Raw genomic sequence first — 21,893 nt, forward strand, 5'->3', positions numbered from 1 at the left:
AGGAACAGTCAATACGCAAAGAAGTATGATACAGAATTGCTAAGGAATTAAGACATACGCTTGAATTTCTCTAACGTTTAGGTCTGCAATAAGGAATAGCTCATTAGGCAGTTCAGTTGATGAGGAAAGCAAATATCCAAAATAGGCAACCACAGAAGCAAGAAAGAAAAAACATTGGTAAAAAGAAGTTAACTGCCAAGAAACCAAGGGTAACAGAAGAAAAAAGAGAAATACAAGTCGTTGAGGAATGAAATAAATATAAGTGGGCGAAGCTAAGACGAAATGGCTGCATGAAAAATGTGAAGTAATCGAAAAAAAATGATTGTCGGAGAAACTGACTCCGCACAGAGAAAAGGTAAAACAACCTTCGGTGAAATTAAAAACAAGGGTGATAACATAAAGAGTGCAATGACAATTCCACTGTCAAGTGCAGAGGAGAGAGCGGATTGGTGAAAAGCGTACATTGAAGGCCTCTACGAAGGGAAGATTTGTCTGATGTGATAAAACAAGAAACATGAGTAGATTTAGAAGATACAGGGGATCCAGTATTAGAAACAGAATTTAAGAGAACTTAAGATTCAAAAACGGGTAGATAACATCTCATCAGAATTTCCAAGAGCGCTATGGTTTTGGTGTGTTGAACCTATGAATCTGGCGATCTATCATCTGACTTTCGCTAAAATATCATCCAAGCAATGGGGAAGATTGCAAGAGCAGAAAAATGCAAGAATTATCGCACAATAAGCTTAACAGCTTATGTATCCAAATTGCTGTTGATAATAATACACAGAAAAATGAAACTGAAAATTGAGGATGTGTTAGGCGAAGATCAGTTTGGCTTTACGGAAAGTAAAGGCACTAGATGGGTAGTTCTAGCAATGTGTTGATGATGGAAGCAAGACTAAGATACAATCAGGACTCGTTAATAGGATTTGTCGATGTAGAAAACGATGTAAAATGTTCGAACGTCTGGGAAAAGTGGGGGTAAGCTGTATGGAGAGATGAGTAATGTGCATTGTACAAGAGCCAAGAGGGAACAATGATGGAACCAAAAGAAAGTTTCAAGATTGGAATTAAAATTCATGGTGACAGGATATCAATGATAGGAGTCACCAATGACATTGCTGTCGTCAATGAAAGTGAAGAAGATTTACATAATCTGCTGAATGAAATGAACAGTCGACTGAGAGTAAACCAAAGAAGCCGAAAGTAATGAGAAGCAGGAGAAATGAGAACAGCGAGAAACTTAACATCAGGAGTGATGATCAGGAAATAGACGAAGTTAAAGCATTCTGCTACCGAGGCAGCAAAATAACCGATGACGTATGGAGCAAGGAGGACATAAAAAGCAGACTAACAATGGCAAGAAGGGTATTCCTGACCAAGATAAATCTACAAGTATCAAACACAGGCCTTCATTTGAGAGAGAAATTATTGAGAATGTGTATTTAGCCCACAGCATTGTATGGTAGTGAAACATGGACTGTGAAAAAACCGAAACGAAGAGAATCGAAGTATTTGAAATTTGGTGCAGCAGTTGAATGTAGAAAATTAGGTGGACTGATCAAGTATGAGAAGAGAAGGTTCTAAACAGAATCGGAGAAGAAAAAACTACATGGAACACACCGATAAGAAAAGGGACAGGATGATAGGACATCTGTTAAGAAATCAGGGAATAACTTCCGTGGTATTAGGGGGAGATGCAGAGGGTAAAAACTGTTGAGCAAGATAGAGATTAGAGTACATCCAGCAAATAATTGGGACGTAGGTTGTAAGTCGTATTCTAAGGTGAAGAGATTGGCATAGGACAGCAATTCGTGGCCAGACACATCAAACCAGTTAAAAGACCAATGACTGAAAAAATTCTAGCACTCGTGTTTTACTGCGCACAAAGAACAAGAGCCTGACTCCCACCCAGTAAATGGCGGTTTTAACATTTTTTGACCACCTTTATATGAATGAATCTTAAAAATAGGCTCTATAAGGAACATATTAATCCCTTAAAAGAATTAGGCTCAAATATAATTTCTATCCCATTAACAGATTGGACTGACGCCGCGATTAGCGTTCTGTACCACATTCTAGAAGACTGGCGCCAATATGAGGCCTACCATCCATATTTAGGTTCTACGTAAACATAAAAAGGCTAATTCAGGACTAGTTCATTAAGAGAGGAGAGTGCTAATTTGCTTCACCATCGTTCCCACTAACAAAGTCTATGAATCGCCTCTAATGAGTTCCATTCCTTTCTATATTTGATTTCTTCTATTTTGCACTCCTGTTTGAAGTTCTCCTGAACAATTGTCTGAGACTTCACACGCATCGCTCCAATCTGGCCAAGACAACAATGTTCTTCCACTGTTTCATTTCATAGTCTTAGTATCAATAATATGCGGTCTAGTTTCTTTATCGGGCTGCCGCTCCTATTTCTGGCCAGCTTTCAGGCTTGCATTCGGTCTGGAATCGCTTTATTTATCTACTACAGAATACCAACGTGTGATATACTCTATATGGGCGGTTCTACTCGTAGAGGCATGAGTATTGTCAAAGGGTTGTGGTGGCTGACAAATCAGACACAAACGATCTGATGCTTACACATCCTTTTACTAACTCTTCGCTTAGCCGTGCACTTCGCATTTTTTATATTTTTCTTTACATTCATGTCCCACACACAGCTGATACCTTGTTGTCCAATGCGGGTTTTTGCTCCTTCAAAATAATGGTTTCTAAAGTAGTTTAGGTGAACTGTACTTGATATTCACGTTGTCTGTTTGACTATATCTTCTACAAACTATAAATGACACATATTCGCTTTTGCTTTCTACAAACTATAAATGACACATATTCGCTTTTGCATTCTGAAACATACATTCCGAAGCTTATGTTTCCTCCAGCACAAATCAATTTCTCACATGTTTCCAAAGCAATAAAGGAGGAAGTAATTCTTGCGTTAATGTGGTTGGATTAACTTGTGTAACTAGATTTCTTTCGAAAGCTGAATCCTGACAGGCTACCTTACGCTGGCGATCTCTATACCAGTTGAGCTGTGCAAGCTGCTTAATTGTTTCGCAGCGTCCATCTACTTGCTCTGCTGCCTTAACCTGTACGGAAATGCTTAGCAACGTACTATCCGTTGCTTATTGGACGATCCATACTGTAATAATTCTATTGACGGCAACATGTCCAAAAACTTTGTGATTTATGAATAGGGCAAAATTTTTACATTTGTTTTCACGACTTATTAGGTGTATACCAGAGCTTACGGCCTATGTTTTCTTCCGTTTGTTACGGGGACGTGCGCTTCTTCGTACCTCAACATGTAATTACTAGGAGACATGTAATTCGCAGGAGAGTTTCTGTAAAGTTTGGGAGGTACGAGACGAGGTACTGGCAGAAGTAAGGCTGTGAGAACAGGTCGTAAGTCGTGCTTGGGTAGCTCAGATGGTAGAGCAATTGCCCACGGAAGGCAAAGGTCCCGAGTTCGAGTCTCGGTCCGGCACACAGTTTTAATCTGCCAGGAAGTTTAAAATCAGCGCACACTCCGCTGCAGAGTGAAAATCTCATTACGTAATTACTAAAATTTTTATGATTACAAATGGTTCAAAAGGCTCTGAGCACTATGGGACTCAACTTCTAAGGTCATCAGTCCCCTAGAACTTAGAACTACTTAAACCTAACTAACCTATGGAGTGCAGCCAAGCCTGGTGACTGCAATCTCTTTACGGAAGATGGTTCAAATGGCTCTGAGAACTATGCGACTTAACATTTGAGGTCATTAGTCGCCTAGAACTTAGAACTAATTAAACCTAACTAACCTAAGGAAATCACACACGTCCATGCCCGAGGCAGGATTCGAGCCTGCGACCGTAGCGGCCGCGCGGTTCCAGACTGTAGCGCCTAGAACCGCTCGGACACCCCGGCCGGCTTATGATTACATTCTTCCACATCATCATATTTCCACCCCGTAGGATTCGATGGATTTGTAATATATTAGATTTCAATATTACCGTCCCGGTGATTGGCTGTTTATCGTAATGCGGCAGCCAGTCGGTAGTTTTGTCCACAGTTGTATCTGACATTCGTGGTGTGAGACCACTGTGAAATGATACGAGCAAGTGGAAGTGTTATGCAGGTAGTGTACTGTGTGGAGACATTCATCTAGTGCCATATGTTAGTGGGGGTCTACGTTTTGAAATTTATGGGCCACTTTCATGGGTCCGTGGTACTATCTTGGAAGACGTCTCTGTGAAAAGTTGCTCATCGATCACGTTATTAATGGGCACGTGAAGAATAAAATACCAAACACACAAAACCAGAAGGCGAAAACATGAGGCTACACAGTGACAAACTTACCTGCCGCCCTACCTTTGAGTCACTCATCGCCTTTCTGGGTAGACGTAAGTTTAGCCTGACCATTGCACAGTAACTGAATACATTCATATCAGTCCTTATGACGTGTCCCCTTATCCATTTAGAACATGCAGGAATGACTGTGATCGCAACATGTTAGCATGTAATCCACAGATGCGTTACTGAAACGCTTAGGTACCAGCGAGAAGTCCCTCTTCTTTTTGTGGTACACGCCGGGCTGCACCCGGTCATAAGCGGCAACCACACTTACACCAGATGTGTACTGCGGGCCAGGCAAGGTCCCTGCTATTAGTTACTGTAATGCGGGAGAACGCTTGAACACAGAAGACACTAACAAAAAACGCCGTTTTTTTTCTCTCCAAGGCTCCCCCAGCCGCCACAGCGTCAAAGGGCGCGATACGCAGCGCACATGTGAAGTGCTGAACTTACAGGCACCAATTCGATTCACTGAGGTCACATGTCCTAGTGAGATCGTTACAATATTCAGCCGTTGACGGGTATTTAGGTAGCTGCTCGTCCACTCGGCAACTACCCAATCATGCTAGGAAAAGCAGTAACAACAAGTAGGCGTTTACCCTGTGACAGAACCAACAACGTTTGCTCGTCCAAAGAGTTGCGATGTACCAAAACTCAGTTCTGTAGTTTTCAGAGGGTACATGAATGATGTTGTAAATGTAGGATTACCAGCAGTATTGGTATAGTTGGGAGGGAAAAAAGATGAATGTGTAAGAGAGAAACTGGGAGCTGATTACTGCTCTTTGTTCTTTTTGTTTGCTAGTTTGTTTTACACATAATTGGAACCAAACATCAGTTTTAGTCTACGCTTTATTTTATATCCTTACAAAATATAAGTTGCATTTTACAAATAATGAAAATTAGGTGATAGCGTAACTTTTGCACCTTTCTGTAACCAAAGCAATTATTTTTGTTGCAAATACCGTTTACATGCACAAACTCATATATTGTTGCCATTTTGTACTAAGCAGAATGTTCTTCATCATGAACAAGGCAAGACTTCCCTGTGCAGAAGTTGTTTACGAAATATTTTATTTTATTTTATTTTATCAGGTAGGAAAATTAACATTGGTCAAGCCCGCTGCTGCCCGCACCGAAACAGAGTTTATTGTACGGTATCGTTCCCTGTGTCTCCAGTAAAGCCAACCAATGCCCTTGAACAATGCAAGGAGATCCTTTACCAGTGCTTTGCTAGACACAAATACTTCAGGTCTGGTTCATCCGAATATTCTGTGTCTTTTAATCTCCAATGCCTCGCATTCGAAATCAAGTGTAATGTGGTTCCCTCTCCCACACCACACGTCCTGCATTTGGGTTCTTCTATTATCCCCACTGTATGTAAGTGTTTTTTTTTTTTTTTTTTTGAAATTCCCATGACCTGTCAATTTTCTAACCCCCTTTTCAAGTCCAGGATTGAGGGACTTCTCTTAGAATAAGGCTTCCGCATCAATACCTTACCATGTTTTTGCTTTTGGACCTTAGCCCAATATTCTACATGCTGTCTCCTTGTCCAGTCTCGTTGTTTTAATTCGTTCATCGCCTTGGTGATTGTCAGGATAGGTTCCGGTCCAGTAAATGATGTCATCGCCCCTCTACCGGCCAACCTGTCGGCTTGCTCATTACCACTAATCCCACAAGGGGTTTACCCTGTTGCTTTTCCCTGGCTCCATGAGGACTTTGTGGCATTCTGCCACGATCATTGATCTTGTTGCAAAGGCTGCCAGTGCTTTCAGGCCTGCTTGGACGACTGAATAAATGAAAATTCTACGACGTCTGTAGCACCTCCGCAAATTCTTCTCCACGCACACCCAGATAGCAGATATTTCTGCTTGAAACACTGGCCATCTTCCGTAGCCGGCCGGAGTGGCCGTGCGGTTCTAGGCGCTACAGTCTGGAGCCGAGCGACCGCTACGGTCGCAGGTTCGAATCCTCCCTCGGGCATGGATGTGTGTGATGTCCTTAGGTTAGTTAGGTTTAATTAGTTCTAAGTTCTAGGCGACTAATGACCTCAGACGTTAAGTCGCATACTTCTCAGAGCCATTTGAACCATTTGAACCATCTTCCGTAAAGAGATTGCAGTCACCAGGCTTGGCTGCACTCCATATACCTCGACCCCAACACCTTTGTCTGTTTTCGAACCTTCAGTGAATCATGGTACGTCCCCAGTACAGTGTCGAAATTTGTCCTCTCAGAGCTCTGTACTTCAGTTAATACACTGAAAAGCTTACTAAAGCAGCTGGGAGTTATTATAAGAATTTTAGTGTGAGATCCAGGATACTCCAGTGAGTTCCAGTTTCTTCCAGTCTTTAACCTGTGTGCTCCAGCTCCTGCCTCCATCTTTACCCGCAGGTGTAACGGGGACGTGTCGAGCATGGTTCCCATCCCAGCAGTGGGTGTGCTGCTAATTGAGCCTGTAATGGCAAAGCAGGCCGATCTCTGCACCTTAGCAAGCTCCTTAGCAGCTACCTGTTGTTCTACCTTTATCCACCATACTGTAGCCCAATAAGTGACCATAGGTCCTACTACCGTGGTGTATATCCCGTACATACTCTTGGGGCTTAAGCCCCAGTTTTTATCACAAGCTATCCTGGCTCTCATTAGAAAACCTTTTGCCTTGGAACAAGAGCTCCTTATGTGAGGGGTCCACAATAGTTTCTCATCCAGGGTTATCCCCTAGATATTTCACTATCCCCTTCACTGGTACAGTTTCATCGAAATGATTGAGACTCCAATATGTGTGTTGGATCTGCATCCTCGTAAATGGTACTACAACAGTCTTCTTAGGACTGACCCTTAGATTCTGTTTCTTGACCGATTTTGCACAATGTTCAAGGCTCCTTGTGACATAGCTCTGACTGTACTTGAAAATGTACCAAGTATTACTATGACAAGATCGTCTGCCAGAAGTACTGTCTAGAGTTCCATTCTGCAATGAGTTCATTCACCACAAGGCTCTACAGTAGAGAGGCAGGATCCCGCCTTGTAGAAAGCCTCTGATGGTATTGATTACTAATTTTGTTTCATACATAATGTCCACCCCGATAGCTGAGTGGTCAGCGTAACGGATTACCGTCCTGCGGGCTTTTACTTGTTCACTTTGCCTCCTGGATCGGTTAGTTGGCTCTGTATGAAGGCCTGTTATGAGACCCAACCTGTTAATTAAAACTGCCCCTTCACTAATTTTGATTAATATTTAATAATTAAATAGTGTTTAGGGAACTGATCACTACTAAACAAAAAAGGATAGCATTGAACACATTTATTGAACAACAATCTTCCTAACATCAAACTGAACAATGACATACATTTATAAGTGATAAAATTAAGCTAGTAATGGCAATGGCCCTTAAATTCCAAAACTAACTCTTAAGGTGGGATAACGTATCTCTACTTATTATTATCTACTCCCTCCCCTTGTCAGACGGCATAAAATACGTCAGACAAACCCACTGTAATTAACAAATTCTCAATAAAAGCGTGAATGGAAAACTGAGCTCTGGTAATCACAGGCGTGCGTTATATCGGATTAAATGCCGAAACTGAGCATCACGTTACCAAATGCAGCATCTTGGACAGGTCAACAAGCTGCCGATAGCGTCTGCGTCGTCGAGGAGCCTCAAATGCAACAAAATGAATTTATTTTCGCGAACAGGCTTCCTGTTCGTAAACTCCTATTCAAAAGTTAATTCTGCTTTCTTTCCAATCGTCTCGCACTCGTTAAGACGGGACTCACCAGCCCAAAGGCGGAATCCAGTAACGTCTTTAATAAAGTGTGGCTCAAGGAAATTGCTCGCTCCTGTCTGCTTCCTGTGAGACAGTATTCCTACCCGTAATTAGCGGAATCATCCTGTCTCTAACAGTAAAACATGACAGTACCCCTAACTGAATACTAGTTTCAGTTGCAGCTGGCAGACTTATTCAAAGTTCTGCACAGCATACTCAAAAGAATTTCCTACAGCAAAGCCGAAAGCACGACGTCCGCTAGCTACAGGAGCTAAGACGCTTCTCCTCAATAACAGCTCCAAAAGCTTCCCTCTGCAAAAATCAGCACCCCCAAGCTATTTTTCGAGCTGGCCAATCCCGTGGCTCTAGACCAGCACAGTTCGCTCCCGCTATTATTTCCTGGCTTCTTCCAGCCAATCAAAACATTCTGCGCCTTACTGCGCCTAGAATGTTCTAGAACAAACTGAAACTCCGTTCAAAATTGAACTCACCAATCGTGTCTCTCTGTTCGCCCTCGCACGGGAAAAGGTCATTGCACTAACTTAACCGTGTTTCTTAGAAAGCCCCAGAAAACGTTAAGATTCGAGGGAAGGCTCCCTTAGGCGCCAGCTCATCTCGAGATAGTGGCGTCGGCGTAACGCCCAGCGCCAACGAGGCGCCGTCCCTCGAAGGCCTGCCTCTGTTGTCAGGCCAATGGGTGCCTACCTGCTTTGGTGGCGAGTCTCCACCAGTGGGACGCTTTCGCATGCCGACTCGTAATGGTCGGTTGTAAACTTCCGCACCCCTCTGCCCTGCCTTTGAGCAGTGCCGCTCGTCCACTCCAGCCAAACTCCGTGAAAATATCACCTGAACCCCGACTTCATACAACATGCGAATTTCTTAAAGTTAATACGCGTCTTATGCCGTCTGATACTCCCTAATTTAAATAGGCTTATTGCCTGATAAATAACATGATAACCGATATCTAACTCGTCTTTACAACAATTTTTATATTACAGTAAGGTGCAAAATACTGCCACCTTACATTGCTACATATGAATTTCAGTTGTATCATCTCTTAACGCATGGAAATGGACAGAAAACTTTTCTTGTTAGTTCAATAAAAATTTGATTTTTAATCAGTTTCAGGAATTCATGAAATTCCTCTGACAATAAATGCCTTAATATTGTCAATCATCAGTTTCGTTACGAAGTTATTATTGCCCTATGTGACTGGAGCTATGTCAACAGCTATGTAAAACCGCAACAGTGATTAGTACATGGAACAGAAGCAGCTAGAAGGCCCGAATGAAAGTTGTGAAAAGTGGCTTCAACGTTTGTGATTGATGTCTCACACCTCTGTTGTTATTCACCACATCAGACAGTTGGCAGACTACTGGCAACGGATGGAAATTGAAAAGAATTTGTGACAAATGGTAGCTAAGTGTTGTAAAAAGTCTAATATCAAAACGGAAGTGCACACACGTATATGAAAATCAATTTTTTGTACTTTATGAAAATTTCCTGTTTCCTATATTTATGTGCTGACTTTTAATATTGTGAATAATTTTGCATGATGTATTTTTCTGTATTTCAAATAAGCAAATTTTGTTACATTTTCCCAATGTTTGTCCATGTTGAAAAGATTACTCTCTTACATCTTTCTATCATCCCTGAAGTTTTTGTCAGAAAGCAGTTAGTCGCTTAGTCGGAACTCGTGTCAGCAGTCATCGTTGGTTTTCCCCAAAGGCGTATCATTGAGTCCGACACTTACTCCACTAATATACCGCGAACTCCGATGTGCTGCATCGTACTATGGATGTTGACGTGGTAAGAGATTTTTAACGAGCAGAGCATCTGCAAACTGTCTGCTACATACAAGTGGGATAATGATATCATGTGGAACAAAGCGGGAATTATATCAAAACGTTAGAAGTAGTTACTATCAAGCTTCGGTAGCCCATTACAAACAGTACTGTAAGGTTCTTAAAAATGTTATTAGGAAGGCAAAGAGTATGTGGTAAGCAAATAGAATAGCTGATTCACAGGATAAAATTAAACCCATACAATCATTTGTGAAGCAAGTGTCTGGTCAGCAGCAGAAGGTCGACGATATGAAATCAAAACATAGTACAAATATTTCTATTTCTGTAAGTCAGATATATGTACAGTATTTAACAATCATTTTCTGAGCATTGCTGGTGAATTAAATACAAATTTAGATTATACAGGGAATCATATGACACTATTGCCAAATGTATTTCCAAGATTGATGTCTGAAATACTCCTCTGTGATACAGACAAGGGCGAAATTGAGCCAATAATTAAATCACTGAAGACTAAAGACTCATTGATATGATGGGGTGCCTAACAGAATGTTAAAGTACTGTGCGACACATGTTAGCCCTGTATTTAGCCATATTTGTAATTTTTCCTTTAGGAATGGTCAGTTTCCTGAACGATCAGAGCACTCAGTAGTAAAGGCGCTTTATAAAACGAGAGAAAGGATAATGTAGACAATTTTAGACCTATTTCTATGCCATCAGTGTTTGCTAAAGTTATTGAAAACTCTATGTATGTAAGGGAATTGGTCATTTTATATTACACGATTTGCTATCAAATCTACAGTTCGGCTTTAGAAGTGGTTTAATAACTGAAAATATAATATTCTCTTTTCTCTGTGAGTTACTCGATGGTTTAAATCAAAGGTTTCGAACGCTAAGCATATTTTTTGATTTAACTAAGGCGTTTTATTGTGTTGATCACAAAATAATTCTCCATAAATTGGACCATTACGAAATATGGGGAGTAGCTCACAATTGGTACACCTCTTACTTTAGCAACAGACAGAAAAAGGTCATTATTCACACTGTTGAGAATGGCTGTGATGTGGGGTCTGAGTGGGGTACAGTCAAGTAGGGGGTGCCCCACGGATCAGTGGTGGGGCCACTCGTGTTCCTTATTTATATAAATGATATGCCATCGAGTATTACGGATGACTCTAAAATATTTCTGTTTGCTGATGACACTAGCTTGGTTGTAAAGGATGTTGTGTGTAACAGTGGCACAGTTTCAAACAGTGCAGTTCATGACATAAGCTCATGGCTTGTAGAAAATAAACTAACGATGAATCACAGTTTTTACAGTTTCCAACGCACAATTCAACTAAATCTGACGGTTTGATTTCACAGAATGGGCATACGATTTGTGAAACTGAACAGTTTAAATTTCTAGGTGCTCAGATAGATAGAAAACTGTCGTGGAAAGCCCAAGTTCAGAATCTTGTTCAAAGACTTAATGCTACAATTTTTACTATTCGAACGGTATCTGAAGTGAGTGAACGTTCAGTACGACAATTAGTCTACTTTATTTTTGTTTACTTATGTCGTATGGCATTATATTTTGAGGTAACTCTTCCCATTCTAAAAGAATATTTTTGGCTCAGAAACGTGCGGTTCGGGCAATAAGTTCACGAAGCTCATGTCGACCCCTGTTCACGAGTCTGGGTATTTGACATTGGCCTCTCAAAATATATATATATTCCTTACTGTAATTTCTTTTTAACAATATTAGCTTATTCCCAAGAATAAGTAACTTTCACTCAGTTAATACTCGGCAGAAATAAAATCTGCATTTGAATCGGACTTCCTTAAATTTCGTGCAGAAAGGTGTGCGGTATACTGCATCATCCATTTTCAATAAGCTACCACTAGAATTCAAAAATCTTAGCAGTAATCCACGCGGTTTCCAATCTAAACTAAAGAGTTTTCTCAAAGGTCACTCCTTCTGTTCTGTTGAGGAGTTCCTTGAAAAATTAATATTTGTTGTATTCTTGATTGCGTTTACTTAAACTTATGGCTTGACTTTTTTCGGGTTCATAAACATCTGATATTTATCTTTTCATACTTTTATGTTGTAATTTCATGTACTGACACGTTCCATGACATTGCAGATTTGCTCCTCAATTTGATCCGTCGTAACCTGACGTGTAAATAAATAAATAAATAAATAAGTGAGGGGTCATAAATTGGAACCGTTTGCCTGTTGTCGTTAACGACCGATACCATAGATCGGTATGCTGTCGTAAAACCTCAGGCAAAGTGTTTCAGCACAAGAAATATAGGTCCAGGTTCTTTCCTTTTATCGAGGAACGTTATTATTATATGAAATTGGTCAACCATAATTGTATTCTTGGCTTAGTAAATTCAACCTTAGCAACGTGGCAGTGTCTCCCTGGAAACATGTTACAATATTATGAATAAATCCCAATCTACAACACGTATTTTTATTTTTATGGCTAGTTTCGGCAGACTTAGGTCTTTCACAGGTCCAAAATGAGTAACAGCTGGTGCATGTACACAAAAAACTCCACTTTCATCGTTGTTTTGTTGAAAAATGTTCAAATGTATGTGAAATCTCATGGGACTCAACTGCTAAGGTCATCAGTCCCTCAGCTTGCACACTACTTAACCTACATTATCCTAAGGACAGACACACACACCTATGCCCCAGGGAGGACACGAACCTCCGCCGGGACCAGCCGCATGTTGTTTTCTTTTTTGTGGTTTGTAACCGTCTTCTGTTCTGTTTTAATACATTTCTACATCTAGAAGAAAGTAGAGATCAGAAGCGAAAATATTTCTAAAACATTTATCGCTATGTGAAGATTAATTTCCAAATAACCAGACTTTCTATAAAACAATAGTGATTCGTGCTGCTCTAATTAGTCAGATACATAAAAGTAACTTTACTAAACGTTAAATGTGATCGTTTTTGAGTAAAAGGTATTCATTTCTGAACTCATTTCGGTTACTGTCAGGACTAAAATCCTTGTTCCTGTTTACTGAAAGGTGCTGGCGATATCGGAAATATATATGTTTCGCGCACGTTTTTCCATTTGTGTTTGATTTCCTTTGCCTCTTTCGTTTCGGCGTAATAAGATTTTTAATTCGCTCATTTACTTCTTTTATTTTGTTTTAATGTGCAAAGTTAATGAAATGAAGTCCAGTAATTTTAATTAGACGGAGAACGATGTAAATAAATATCACAACGAGAGAATACGGCTTGAGATTCTTTAACATGAAAATCTGCAGTTCTCAAATGTATGATACATTGCGTTAGCGTTGCATTTTCCGAATTATTTCAAATCATTGCGTATTTCTGTGGGTCAAATCAAAGCTAAATTCAATCGGCAGGTAATTTACGCTGACAAGTACACGTGTGTTGGTCTGTCTGACGCTCCGTTTAGACACAGGTTTTAGTTATTGGTACTGAACGACGTTCAATAACTTCAAAGTTTCCATCTCATGATTTAAAGGCCCGAAAGACGTAAAACAAGTAATGTGTGGGTTTAAAAACTCGACTGTTTTATTCACAAAACGAATTATCACACGGGCAAAGCCTTCACAGTCTCGTCTATTTGAGGTGGAGCACTTCGACCTCATAGAATACCTGAGGGGTTGGAGAGGCACCTTCCGCTTGATTTGGTGCAGAGGACCCACGCCGCCCCTTGCTCGGTGGTCCTGACGATCAGGTTGGCTTTAGGAAAGGTAAAGGCACCAGGTAGGCAATTCAGACGTTGTATTTGATCATGAAACAAGAGTGAAGAAAAATCAAGACACGCTCATAGGATTTATCGATCTGGAAAAAGGGTTCGACGACGACAAATAGTACAAAACGTTCGAAATTCTGAGGAAAATAGGGATAAACTAAAGGGAGATACGGATAACAGACAGGTACAAGAACCAAGAGGTAGTAGTAACAGTGGAAGACTACGAACGAAGTGTTCGGATTGAAAATGATGTAAGATAAGGACGTAGTCTTTCGCCTCTACTGTTCAATCTATACATCGAAGAAGAGGTGAAGAAAATAGAAGAAACGCTCAAGAGTGGAATTAAAATTTAATATGGAAGGATATCAATGTTATGATTCGATGATGGCATTGCTATCCTCAATAAAATTGAAGAATAATTACATGCTCCGCTGAATGGAATGAAGTCTAATAATTATACAATATGGATTGAGAGTAAATCGAAGAAAGACGAAAATTATCAGAAGTACCATAAATGAGAGCAGCGAGAAACTTAGTATCAGGATTGATGGTCACGAAGTACACGAATTCTACTACCTAGGTAGTAAAATAGTCAATGACAGACAGAGCAAGTAGACTAGCGCTGGCACAAAGGACTTTCCTGGCCGTGAGAACTCTACCAGTATCAAACATAGGTGTTGATTTGAGGAAGAAATTTCTGACAGGGTAAGTGTGGAGCACAGCATTGTATGATACTGAAACATGGTGTGTGGGTAAATCAGAACAAAAGAGAATCGAAGCATTTTAAATGTGGTGCTATTGGCGAATGTTGAAAATTAGATGGACTGATGAGGTAAGGAAAGATCAGGTCTTTCGAAGAACCGGAGAGTAAAGGAATAAGCGAAAACGCTGACAAAACGAAGGACAGGATGATAGGCTATCTGTTAAGTCATCAGTGAATGACTTCCTTGGGACTAGAGGGGCATGCAAATGGTATAAACTGTAGAGGAAGACATTTGCCAGTATATAGATGGCGCAAATGGCGGCAGGAAAAGAGACTCCCACCGACGTCGTCCTCTGAACGACTAGTGCCCCAGACGGCTTCCCCGTGACATGCCCAAAACTCTCCTCCTCTAAAATCAGCTGCTGACCTTCCGGAAAACTCTTCATGGAGCCTTTACCACAGTGACCAGGGAGAATTTCGCTTAATGTACGTGTCGCCAGGTGAACCTTGGAAAATTTTAACATACAAGTGGTTGGCATCGACTGCTCGTCAGGTTCCAGTCATTTGTCGAGCCCTTCGTGCCCGCATACGGTGGTGGCGGGTAAGAGCTGATTGATAGGATAACAGGGTTCGGAGGGAAAAGGCCAGGGATTATCTCAGGTCGGCCGAGTGGCGCCAAGTGGCGCCGTAACGGCGTGTTCTTAGTTCTATGTGCCAGGGAGTCAATCTGCAATGCACACTTACACTGAGGTGACAACAGTCAAGGGATATGCACATACCCAGATGGCTGTGGTATCACGTACACAGGGTATAAAACGGCAGTGCATTGGCGAAAGCTGTCTTTTGCTCTCGGGTGACATACATGAAGAGGTTCCGACATAAATATGGCCGCATGAAGCGAATTAACACATTTTTATAGCGAAATGGTAGTTGGACTTAGACGCATGGGATATTCCATTTTGGAAATCAATATTGCGAGATCCACTGTGTCAATACGAGGGGCGTTTGAATAGTCCGTGCAAACCCGAGATATGGCACCACCGGCGCGTATCGAGGTCATGTTTAGTTAGTAGCATCTTTGGAAAGAACGCACACCAACTTTCAGCCATATTGGTCTATTTCTTTGTGTTTGGCATTCGTGTGAATCAAGGAAGTCGAGTGATTGTCAAAAAATGGGCGAAAATGGTGATGAAACAATACTCTATGAAAGACAAAACGCCTCAGGAGACTAAAGACACGCTTGATAAACATTACGGTGATTCTGCATCTTCGATTATAACAGTTTATAAGTGGTTTCAAAATTTTTGGAGTGGCTATATGGGCACAAGTGATGCTGAACGTTCTGGACGCCCTGTGGAGGTTATGACTCCCGGAATCATTGATAAAATCCATGATATGGTGATGGATGATAAAAGAGCTAAGGTGCGTGAGATTGATAGTGCTATGGGCATCTCGAATGAATGGGTACATAATATTAAGCATAAACATATGGACATGAGAAAGCTATCCGCAATATGGGTTCCGCGATTGCTCACGCTTGACCAAAAACGGAATCTTGTGAAGTGTTGCAAGGATGGTTTGCAGCTGTTCAGGAAAAATCCGCAGGACTTTAAGCGTCGCTTTGTCACTGTGGATGAAACATGGATACATTACTATACTCCTGAGACCAAACAACACTCTAAACAATGGGTTAGCAAGGGAGAATCGGCACCAAAAAAGGCGAAGACCATTCCTTTGGTCGGAAATGTTATGGCGACTGTCTTTTGGGATTCGCAAGGGATAATCCTCATCGACTATCTGGAAAAGGGTAAAGCTATTAGAGATGAATGTTATTCATCGTTATTGGACTGTTTGAAAACCGAGCTGCAAGAAAAACGCCGGCGATTGGACCGCAAAGAAGTCCTTTTCCATCACGACAATGCACAATCACACACCTCAGCGGTTGTGGTCACAAAATTAACAGAAACAGGATTCCATCTCTTTTCACATCCCCCATGTTCTCCAGACTTAGCTCCCTCGGACGACTATTTCTTCCCCAGTTTGAAGAAATGGCTGGTGGGACAAAGATTTTATTCAAACGAGGAGGTGATTGCAGCAACTAATAGCTATTTTGCAGACTTGGACAAATCCTATTATTCGGAAGGAATCAACAAATTAGAACAGCATTGGACGAAGTGTATAAGTATAAAAGGAAACTATGTCGAAAAATAAAAAACGTTTACCTCAAACACGTAAGTAGTTTTCATTTTTGCACGGACGTTTCAAACTCCCCTTGTATTTGACCAGAAAACCAAATTTCGGGCGATACCTCTCACCATGGGCAACGTAGTGGCCGACGGCGTTCACCAACCCACCGAGAAAAACCGCGTTAGCTTAAGGTTGTCAGTGCTAACAGACAAGCAACACTGTTTGAAACAGCAGCAGAAATCAATGTGAGACATACGACGTACGCATCCGTTAGAAGAGTGCGGCGAAATTTTTCGTTTATGGGCTGTGGCAGCAGATGACCGACGTGAGCGCGTCTTCTAACAGCGGCATCCCCTGCGGCGCGTCTCCTGGGGTCGTGACTATATCGTTTGGACCATAGACGATTGGAAAGATATGGCATGGTCAGATGAGTCCTGGTTTCAGGGTAGAGTGTGGCGCAGACCCGATGAAGCGATTGACCCAAGTTGTGACAAAGGAACTGTGCAAGCTGGTGTGGGTCCATAATGACGTGAGCCGTGTTTACATGGAAAGGTTGGGTCCTTTGATTCAACTGAACCGATCATTGACTGGAAATGGCTATGTTCTGCTACTTGGAGTGAGCCGTAGTAAAGTTAGCGCGTAGTGTGAAGCAGTCGCCCTCCGTTTTCTGGCGATGGCGCCGTTGTCGCAATTGAAGGCTTCGGTCTCTCCCTCTAGCGGGAAAGGGGAAAAGTGGGTTGTTCGCGTGGGTTTAAGAATTGGCTGTATAGGCTCTCGTGCAGAGTTGGCAGTCGGAGCATCAATAAGCGACTTCTCTGCCGGTGCTAGAGGGACAGCACGCAGACCGCAGCATCAGCGTAAGCGATGCGAGCAGCGGCTCCGTGGTGCGGGGCGTTAGCTGCTCGCCGAGAAAGGAATCTTCCTAAGCCTGGGTCCGCGAGGGGCCTAATTTGCAGTTCGACCGTATGCTGTTCTGAAAATTGGCGCGCCTTCCTGCTCCGTTGAAACGGCTGGCAGCGGAAGGCTCGGCAGAGCATTTGGAGGTGCTGCGTTGGCTCAATCCTGGGAGTCGTAACGCCCCAGAAGCTGAATACTGATTGTTAACAGATTTTATGAAGTTAAATTGAATTCAATTTACTTATTCTTGTTAATTATACCAGCCATATATTTTGGGGATTTCCCGCCATTCATTCTCGTCTGCCCACCCGCGGGAAGGTCGTAATATTAGAAAGGGTGGTCCGTTTGTCCCCTTTTGAGAACGAAATGGCGGGGGGGGGGGGGGGGGAGGGGTAGTCAGAGTAAATCTGTGGTTCGGATTGCTTCTTTCCCCTCACAGCGTACCTACGGGTTTATTCGACTGTTAGCCTCTGCCATGTGTGTGAAAGTCTAAGGCACCAATGGCTGTACTGTTTAAAATGCAAGGCACTAACACCTGATCCATTCTGTCGCATGCCATAACTAGTATTACTAGACTCACGTGTAAAAGGTACTCTAAGAGAGAAGAAATATTCCTTTTGCCTCGTGGTAAGAACTAGTCAATTGCATAACGAATTCCTGCTCATCTGGAAGCTGTAACTTACAAAAATTTGTGTTTATGTACATTTGGCTATAATCAAGCAAGATTGTTAATGTGCGCCGTACGGGATTTTTTTATATTGATTCTAGTCAGCAAAACTGTTGTGTGTTTTTCCAATTCAATACCTTTTACGGCTTTTACTCAACGTGTTTGTGTGCTTTATACAGGTAGTTGGTTATTAGTGTGTTTTCTTGCCATGCAAAAGTTTGCCATTTCATTACGGGTAGAAATTGTTGCCTTGAAAGGAGAATGTTGTAAAGGTTCACAAGTCCTACCTTGCGAGCGTGTGTGTTTGCCGTAAGTTAATTGGCATAAATTTGTAAAATTTGTTTTTTTCTATATAAATTTTGGAATGTTATTAACGGTGAGTGTCTCCCCCCCCCCCCCACCCCCGGTGCATGATTCATGCGTTTTGGTTTTTCTATTTTGAGAACTTTTGTAAACTTGATTGTCTTTATATGTTACAGACAAGTTAGATTCTTCGCCATTTAACGTGCCTGAGTGAGGCTGTTGTGGGCTGCCGTAGCTACGGCTGTTGTAACCAATTGGAAAATTTTTCTGCCCAAAAGTGAAGCCATATATTCAAATTGTATTCATTTATTAATGGAGTGAAATTCACCTGTAGTTTAGCTGAGCTTGAAATACTATGCAGCGTCGCGTTATATACGTTAAATTGCTTGCCTGTACTTGCCTTTTAATGGCGTGAACGTTTTTATAATAATTTAATAATTTAAAAGTCCTTTCCTATAGTAAATTGTGACTTATTCGTTAAATGATTGTTGGTTTTTTTTTTTAATATCGTAAAGTCTTGCACCAAATTTGAATAAAGAGTGGTACTGAAAATTGTGTGTAATTTCACCAGTTATTCTTTGGCACCTACTTCCACTTTACATTTTGTGTATTAATTGTGATTAATAACCTTTGGAGAACCAGTAGTAATTTTGCGGTTCATGGAGATCATTTGCAGACATTCATAGACGTCTTGTCCTAAATCAACAGCGAAATTTATTTCTCTGACAATTCGCCATGTGACTGGACCACAGCGGGTCGCAGTTGGTTTGAAGACCATTCCGAAAAATTCGAGGGAATAACTTGGCCACCGAGACATTTTTGGGACATAATCGATAGGTCAATTCATGTACAAAGTCCTGCACTGGCAACACCTCCACAATTACGGGCGGCTGTAGATGCACCATGGCTCAATCTCTCTACTGGGGGACTTCCAACGATTTGCTGTCCAAGCCACGTCGAGTAGCTACATTACGCCACGCCGAAGGAGGTCCGACAACATATTAGCAGGTATCCCAACTCACTGTATAAGGACTTGCTGTGGCTTAGCGGCAGCCGCCTTCAAAGGAGAAAGCTGCATTCACCGCCAAGGCGAGGGGCAGGTGCTTATCGCAACTGCCTCCGCGAACTGCGGTGGCCTGGAGACCCTATCCTCCCCTCGAGATCCTCTGTGGCTCACCTCCTGCGCCCGCATCTCGTGGTCGTGCGGTAGCGTTCACGCTTCCCACGCCCGGGTTCCCGGGTTCGATTCCCGACGGGGTCAGGGATTTTCTCTGCCTCGTGATGGCTGGGTGTTGTGTGATGTCCTAAGGTTAGTTAGGTTTAAGTAGTTCTAAGTTCTAGGGGACTGATGACCATAGATGTTAAGTCCCATAGTGCTCAGAGCCACCAGCCATCACCTCCTGCGGTCAAGCAAGACCAAGGGACGGACACGTGGCCCATTCGTTTCTTAACGACATAATTTCAAGCCTTCTTCCTGAGTAAGCAAGCCTTGTACTCTCCCCAAAAATATCCAAGAAATGAGCAGAAAAATAAATGTCACTCAGCAACATTTGACGGCCGCATCAGGAAGCATAGAAGCTCTCGTCCTAAATTTGTCGCTTGTGTCTAAATTCTTTAAACTTTGGATGAATTCCTGGCTCCACTAGCAAAAATATCTTACACAAGTAAAAAATTTTGGTATTAAAGAAAACATTGGAAAATTTAGAAGTTAGTAACACCGAATCAACTTTTTATGATATTATGTCTTTTATTTTAGTACAATATAAAATAAAATATTATAAACTATGTTATAATTTTCCGGAATTGAATAAATATCTGCCAATTTTAGGAATCCATATCAAATTATTTGTTCATTTTACATAATAATTTTCAAAATAATTTCTTTGCAAATGATTTTTGTGAATTTGCAGAATAATTTACCGCTTTTCTGTATTACAGATGTGGACAAATAAAGCACCTTCGTTTTCGTGATCTTTCAGTTGCTACAATCTTTGCCTTTTGGTTACAAATTCTACAAAGATCCGTGGATTGCAGAGCTTTATTTTGCAGCGTGACTTGTAGATTCTCCTCTGTGTATGAGAAAAGTTTCGTTCCATGTAGTTTGGATATTACTCTGAAAATAAGAACAAAATATTCATTGCTACTACATTGAATATGTTTGTCTGTAAGATAAAACACCATCTCCTTGACTGTCTCTTTGAAGTGTATGTACTTGCCTTCTGGCCAAGAGAATCAACTCCTGGTGCATGTTCAGTACAGAATAATGTCGTTGCCACGTCTTTGACCTACAGCGGTGCTGTTTTGCAGAGACAATAAAATCACACATTTGTTCTTGTTGGCCACACAACGTACAACCGGCAAATCGTCTTTCATACTAAAAAGAGTATCATAAATTTCCCAGGCCTCGGAAGGCTTCGAGTGGATTTTCCTCCTTGTTTAGCTACAATATGTCTTACTGGAGAAGGTGGAATTTTCATGATACTGTGTACTCGTATTCTGCTCATTGATGACAGTGATTTACTCTACTGTGTTCCATCATGACCGATAAGGTTGGTTGGTTGATTGGGGGAGGGGCCCAAACAGCGAGGTCATCGGTCGACCGATAAGGAAATCGGCAATATTGTAGTCTGTATCATCCAGTTATTCAATGTAGTTTTCACCTGGAACGCTAGAAGAAGTGGCCTAATTATCCTGATGACCATCACTGTGTGAATATCTGATGCCTTCTCGACCGAAGACTGTTTCATCTTAAAGCCAATAGGATTTTACTTGTGTCGACTTCAGATGGTAGTCGCACAGCTGCGATGAACACTGTGTCCGGGTGGCGCAGTGGTGTAACGCAACTGGTCTAGTAAGCAGGAGATACTGGGTTCGAACCCTGGTCAACACACATTTTCCACTCGTCGCCGCTAATTCCGCGAAAAGTCTCGATGTAGCTGATATCTATAGCCCCTTACCTTACCTCTCCTTTCCCCCCATCCACCATCTTTAACTTACATATAAGGTTTGCTCATCTCATCCACGTATTTTCGGGCCGTTTCTGCAGTTTACTGTGCGTCGTCAAGTTGACGCTTTGTTTGAAATATCGTTATCTTAAGTATTCTAATTCTGTAGCGCTATTGAAGTTATGGATCCATCCACTGCTTCTCTTGAAATTATTGCAATCTCTGTCACGGGCAATTCGGTGTGCATAAGTTAGTGGGTCGCTATCATGAGCATTCTGTAAAGTGTATCGAGGATCCTTGAAACGCCCAAACGCCGGTATTTGAAACAAGTGCGCCTTGTTCTTCCTTGAATATCGGTAGTTTTTCTTGTACACAACATGGTTATATTGCTGCGGAATTATTCAAAATCTGTTCATAATTGTTGTCTTAGTATGCTGTGAATGATCTTCCATATACGTAATTATGTTTATTACCCTCACCTTGGACATCGATTTTCCCTCACTACGTTTCACGGCGACGGGATTTGTGGCCCCCTGTCCGACAAGGATGATA

The sequence above is a fragment of the Schistocerca nitens genome, chromosome 1, assembly GCF_023898315.1.
Source record: "Schistocerca nitens isolate TAMUIC-IGC-003100 chromosome 1, iqSchNite1.1, whole genome shotgun sequence".
Taxonomy (NCBI): Eukaryota; Metazoa; Arthropoda; class Insecta; order Orthoptera; family Acrididae; genus Schistocerca; species Schistocerca nitens.